The following is a 6642-nucleotide window of genomic DNA, read 5'->3' as shown; positions in this document are numbered from 1 at the left end:
TAATTCATTTTGTTGGCAGCACTCAGCTCCTTGTGGTTGGAGGACTACATGCTCTGCTGGGGACTGCTCTTGGTTTCTAAAGGCCACCCGTAGTCTTGTCACATGCCTCCTTCCATCTTTAGGCCAGCAAAGGTGCATTAAGTCCTTCTTATACTTGGAATCTCCGACTTCCTCTGCTGGTCACCAGCTGGAGAAAACTCTCCTTTTAAAGGGCTCATGTGATTAGGTTAGGTCCTAATAATTCCCCAATATTTTTAAAAAACAAATCTTAATGTTTATTTTTGAGGGAGAAAGTGACAGAGCTCAAGCGGGTGAGGGGCAGAGAGAGAGGGAGACACAGAGTCTGTAGCAGGCTCCAGGCTCTGAGATGTTAGCACAGAACCTGATGCGGGGCTGGAACTCATGAATTGTGAGATCATGACCCAAGCCAAAGTTGGATGCGTAACTGACTGAGCCACCCAGGTGCCCCAATAATTTCCCAGTCTTGAAGTCTGTTGTGCCAAGTGACATACCTAATTATGGAAGTAGCACCCATCACATACACAGGGTGTGTATGCACTGGGCTCCGTGTGGGGAAGGAACCTGGGCTTGTCTCTTCATAACTGCACTCTGTCCAGGGACACGCAGCTGACACACACAAACTCAGTCTGTGTGTGGAGAGTGTTAGGAGAACCACGCTCTGCTCCTGTCACTGTCAGTAACTAGCTGCCTCTCCCTGGGGCTCAGTTTGTAAGTGGCTATATTGGGATTGAGTGATGGGCTTTATCTTGTATGCCAAATCTGGCTGGTTGGCCATGGTGCTTGGGGTGCTTCTTGAGAGGCTTGTGAGGCTGGTCTTGACCCTGGCGGGGAAGAGGGTGGTGATTGGTGTCTCTCAAGGATACCCACGGGCCCTCCTGCCATCTCCTGACTGATCTTCACACGCTTCCAGCTCATTTGTTCAGCACACATTTACTGACGCTCTCTTTCCCCAGCATTTCAGGCTGCCAAGTTCACACTGAGCTATCTGAGAGGATTTTTTTTGCAGAAGAGAATAACGGGAACCCAAGACTGGGGCACTAGGGGATAAATGGAAGGCATGAACTTGTGTAAAACCTTCGAGCACGAAGGACTCTATTCTGGGGACTAAAGCTTCATCCTGTTTTGTTTTGTTTTTTCCTGAAACAGAAACTGCGTTGAACTATTGAACTGGGCAAAAGCATATGACTGAACACAGGACTGCTGCACCCACATTCTTGATAAAAATTGGACACTCTGCAAAAAATATTTTCCTAGTAACTGTCACAATGTACTCAGATAATTTTGTACATTGTAAAATGTAATTATGTCTTCCAGTCAGAATTTTTGGAAGACAACCGGTGCAAATTTCTGGAGACTTCTGCAGTTTGCTAATAAAGACCCTGGGTGTTTACTGCTCCTCGACAGGATGAAGTTTGGGTTGCTGCCTGAATCTACGCTTCCCAAGTGGCGATTCTAAGACCCCAGATAAACTCTTTTGTCTTATTTGGGTAACTTCCTGTTTTTTTAGCCAAGAAAGGGAAGGAAGAAAATCGACATTCTGCCTGTTATCCCTCGACGTCTATTGCATGGGCCACCGAGTCACCTGCACCATGTCATGGGCTTCCTTTGCCAGGTTTGTGCCATGTCCTCCTGTAATAAATAAGAAAGCTGAGGTGCATTCAAATCACTTACACACACCGGAGCAGAGAGAGAAGAAACCCTCACCCTTCTGACAGTTCTAAGTACTGGGGTGCTGCATCGACGGCAAGAGCAAGGACAGCAAGAGGAAGAGAGGAGCAAGCAGAGCAAGAGGAAGCCTCTCACAGCCAGGTCCCCCTCCCCCACCTCCAGCCTCCCTTCTTGACATTTTCCTACCAACTTGGCCATCCCACCTCAGGGGGCATGTAGCCTGGATGCTGCGATAAAACACCCTCTTTGCACCAAGGAAATTGAGAGCAGGGGGTCAGGGGCTGGTTGCTCCTGGGTTTGATTCCTAATCACTTTTTAAATCCCTCGTGCCTTGTGAAATAAACGTGATGGACTTTGGGGGCTGGTTTCTGAAGCCTTGTGAAGAGGAGAGGCCCAGGCAGCCTGCGGACAGCTAATTTGATCAGAGGTTGTGATTTCCTCCTCTTGCCTCTGTGTCCAGGGCAGATAAAATGGAAGGAGGGCAGACATGCTTAATTAACCCTGTAATTCTTGCATGGGCTAATTAGCATATAGATGAGGGTGGCTCTCCAAGCCTGTCTCAGAGCTGTCTCCTGTCTGTGTGCAGAGCGCTGGGCTAGCCCCCACATTAACCAGTCACAGTCCTTCCCAAGTTCTGCCTAAAGGAGGCCCATGACTGTGGGGTGGTACAGGGAGATTGGGGGCCTCTTATGGACTTAGGAATTTTTAACACAATCTCTCAGCCAGTGCTTTGAGGACACTATGACCGGGGCTACTTGGGCTTCTCATTAGTTTGGCCTGGTTCTGGCATTCTGGACCCTCTGTGGTCGACTTCTACCCACCCTGGGGTCTCTGCCCTCTGACCTTGTCTTCCCAAGCTGAGAGTGTGGAGCCCGGCTGTGGCAGTTGCCCAGGAGGAGGGGTTGGACTCAACCATTTGCCCTGTCTTTCCCAGAGCTGTGTTGGTTATCTGTCCCCTCCCTTATCCAGTTGGTAGATTCAAGGCTTGGAGAGCCTTAGAAGCCCTCCTGGAATTTCCTCCCCACTAACTAGGCGTAGGCATGCCAAGCACAGCTATTCCCTTGGTTGGGGTGGGGTGGGGGTGGAGGGTTCCAGTCAGGGGTCTGACAAATGTGCTGTGTGGCTTAGTGTGCTGGGGGAGTGGGTGGGCCCAGGCAGAGTGGAAGTAGGACCATGGGCAAGCCCCTCTGGCCCTCCAACCCTTCCTGTGCCCACTCCTTGAGGGTCTGCCCCTGAAGCTCTCCAGTGTACCCTCACTCCCCACCTTGCAGCTCCAGAAGTCTACCTGCTGTAGCATGTGGGGCTGGAGGTTTGAAGAAAGAAAACATTTGCTTAACAAAGTCCAGGTTTGAATTTGATCTGGGCCAAGCCTGTGTCCTGATGCACACAGGTTCCACCGGGGTTCCTGATGACCCAGTCACATGGAGGGAGAAGGCACACAGGACAAAACGGCCAGGGCAGGGATGCAGGCCCAGCCTTGTCCCAACCGTCCCCATCCGTGAAATGGGGATGATGATACACACTTCACAGATTCAATTTCTGGTCTCACAAGAAGCACCTTGGAGGGTGGAGCCATATCCGCATTTTACAGATAAGACTGTTGGGGCTCAGAGTGGCCATCTTTAGCTCAAGAGGCCAGAATTGGGAATAGAGCCTAGGGTAGCATGCAGACCAGTGGGACTCTGAGCTTCTGTTCCCCCCAGCGGGAGAGGGCAGAGGGCCTCCGTGTAGGGCATGTCAGGGTGTGCATATGTGTGCACATGTGTGTGCACGTGAGTGTGCATGTGTGTGTGTGTGCCTGTGTTAGCATGCATGGGGTCTGCTCAGCAGTTCTGTGGGGCTGCTGTGGTGGAACCAACACACAGGCCTGAGGAAAGGTCTGTTCATTCTATCACTTATCTTAGTGAGAGTGGTGTGGGCAGAACTTGCGAGTAGCCAGAAATATTTTAAGAGAAAACATTTTTAAAGTTTATTTATTTATTTTGAGAGAGTGAGCGAGCGGGAAGAGGGGCAGGGAGAGGGGGAGAGAGAAAATCCCAAGCAGACCCCGGGCTGTCAGTGCAGAGCCCAATGCTGGGCTCGAACTCATAAACAGTGAGATCATGACCTGAGTTGAAACCAAGAGTTAAATGCTCAACTGACTGAGCCACCCAGGGGCCATAAGAGAAATTAAAAAAAATTTTTTTTAATGTTTATTCATTTTGGAGAGACAGAGAGTATGAGTGGGGAGGGGCAGAGAGAGAGAGGGAAACACAGAATCTGAAGCTGGCTTCAGGCTCTGAGCTGTCATCACAGAGCCCGACGCAGGGCTTGAACTCATGGCAGCATCATGAGATCATGACCTGAGCCAAAGTCAGACGCTTAACTGACTAATCCACCCAGGTACCCCACTAATAAATTTTTTATTGAGATAATTGTAAATTCACTTGAAGTTGTAAGAAATAATAAGGTTCACTTGTACCCTTTACAGGGTTTCCTTTAATGGTAACATTACAAAATTATAGTATAATATCACACAGTACATGCTGATGTTGATACAACCCTCTGATCTTATTTAGGTTTCCCCAGTTTTACTTTCATTCATTTGTGCATGTGTTTGTACATGGATGTGTATGTGGGAGGAGTGGTTTGAGGGATGGGGCTGACCAAGGGGAGGATATGACCATGTGGGGCAGTAACACACCACAGGCTCAATGAGGTCGTGTTGAGACAGGGTTGCATGTGGGGGAACCCTTCCCAGCAGAAATCTGTGCAGAGGCTATGAGGTCCAGAGAGGGGTGTCACTACTCAGAAGGAGAGGAGGGCAGGACACCTTCTGGGAGAGAAGCAGGTGGGGCAGAGGGCTCATGTGTCCAGGTGGTGTCACTTAGCCGCACCCCAGGTGTGTCCGGGTCACAGAGTTGGGAAGTGCAGCAGGGGCATCGGGCTTTATGTTATAATTTTTTAAATGTTTATTTTTTAAAGAGAGAGACACAGTGCGAGCGGTGGAGGGGCAGAGAGAGAGGGAGACACAGAATCCAAAGTAGGGTCCAGGTTTGGTGCTGTCAGCACAGAGCCCAATGAGGGGCTCCAACCCATGAAACAAACTGTGATATTGTGACCTGAGTGGAAGTCAGAAGCTTAATTGACTGAGCCACCCAGGTGCCCCTGGGCTTTATCTTATAAATAAAGAACAGCTATTGGGAGAGTTTCCATGAGATATGTAAAGCAGGCAGTCTCTAAATGGCTAAAACTTTGCTTGTTTGGGCTGCTTTTTTAAATAATTGGATGTGTGTAAATTGGAATTTGGTGCCTGAGGGTCTCAGCCACAGCTGGAGAAATAAACAACTCAGGGGCAATACATACTGGCCATCTTTGGCTTATTTATGAGTGTGTGTGTGTGTGTGTATGTGTGTGTAGGCCTGTGTTTATATAATTCTATCACTTGTGTAGTTTTATGTATCCACCAGCACAGTCAGGTTACTGAGCCATGTTAACACTCCAAAGTTCCCTCCTGTTAGCATTTTCTAATCCACTGCTAGCCACCACCTGCCCCACCCCCCAATCCCTGGCAACCACTAGTTTGTCCCCCATTTCTTAAGTGTTACTATTTCAAAAAAGTTATATGAAAGAAATCATATAATCCCTTTGAGACTGGCTTTTTTTTTCTCTCAGCATAATTCCCTGGAGATTGGGCTATTACAAATAAAGCTGCTGTGAACATTTGTGTAATTGTTTTTGTGAGAACACAAATTTTCATTTCTCTAGGATAGTGTCCAGAGTCCTATGGCAATTGCATGTTTGCTTTTGCGAAGAAATTGCCAAACTGCTTTTCTGAGAGGCTCTATCGTTTGATGTGCCTGAAAGTGTGAGACATCTGGTGTCCCTGCATGCTCCCCTAGTATTTGGTGGTGTTACTATTTTTACCATACCCTCATTCTCATAGGTATATGATGATACCTCTTGTGGTTTCAATTTGCATTTCTCTAGTGGCTGCTGATGCTGTCTTTTCGTGGACTTTTTTCCCATCTGTATATCCTATTGAGTGAAATGTGTTCTCACGTCTTTTGCTCATCTTCAGACTGGATATATATATTTTTTAATGTTGAGTTTTGATTATTCTTTATGTATTCTAGATACTAGTCCTTTTTTTCAGATATGTTGTTTGCAAATATATTCTCCAAGTCTGTAGCTTGTCATTTTTATCTTTTTTATGTGAGTATTCGCAGAACCAAAGTTTTACATTTTAATAAGGTCCAGTTTAGGAGCACCTGGGTGGCTCAGTTGAGCTTCTGACTTCGGCTCAGGTCATGATCTCACAGCTTGTGGGTTCAAGCCCCGTGTTGGGCTCTGTGCTGACAGCTCAGAGTGTGGAGCCTGCTTGGGATCTGTGTCTCCTTCTCTTTCTTCCCCTCCCCTGTTCACATACTCTTTCTCTCTCTCTCTCTCTCTCAAAAATAAGTAAACATTAAAAAAAAAATAAGGTCCAGCTTATTAAAATTTCCTCTTAAAGATGATGCTTTTGGTATCAAGTCAAAGAACTCTTTGCCTAGCACTGATCCTGAAGATTTTTCCTTATTTGTTTATTTTTTCCTGAAAGTTTTATAGTACTATGTTTTGCATTTAAGTCTATGATTCATCTTGGATGAACTTTTTTTTGTGTGTGTGTAAGATATGAGGTTTTAGGTTTTGTTTTTTATTTTTGAAAAGGCTATTCTTCTATCTAATTGGTTTTGCACTTTTGTTGAAAATTACTTGGACATATTTAGTTCTATTCTGTGTTCTCTATTCTATTCCATTGATCTATGTATTCATTTCTCTACCAATGCCACATTTACTGTAGCCTTAATATTAGATAGATTATTCCCACTTAATTTTTTTTTATCTCAATGTTGTTTAGTATGCTAGTTCCTGTGCCTTTCCCTATACATTTTAGAATAAGTTTCTCTATGTCTATAAAAAACCTTATGGGCA

The 6642-nt window shown here is 46.3% G+C and overlaps 1 long non-coding RNA gene across 1 annotated transcript; it reads left to right on the top strand.

The window, feature by feature from the left end:
- The first annotated feature begins 438 nt into the window (after window positions 1–438).
- LOC123379380 lies at window positions 439–2046 on the top strand. The gene is made up of 2 exons (XR_006583767.1): window positions 439–547; window positions 975–2046. It is a non-coding gene; the product is annotated as an uncharacterized LOC123379380 (long non-coding RNA).
- Window positions 2047–6642: the final 4596 nt, after the last annotated feature.

Source organism: Felis catus, chromosome C1 (assembly GCF_018350175.1).
Source record: "Felis catus isolate Fca126 chromosome C1, F.catus_Fca126_mat1.0, whole genome shotgun sequence".
In the NCBI taxonomy this organism is placed as follows: domain Eukaryota; kingdom Metazoa; phylum Chordata; class Mammalia; order Carnivora; family Felidae; genus Felis; species Felis catus.
The sequence above is the reverse complement of the archived record's forward strand: the minus strand, read 5'-3'. Positions and strand labels throughout refer to the sequence as shown.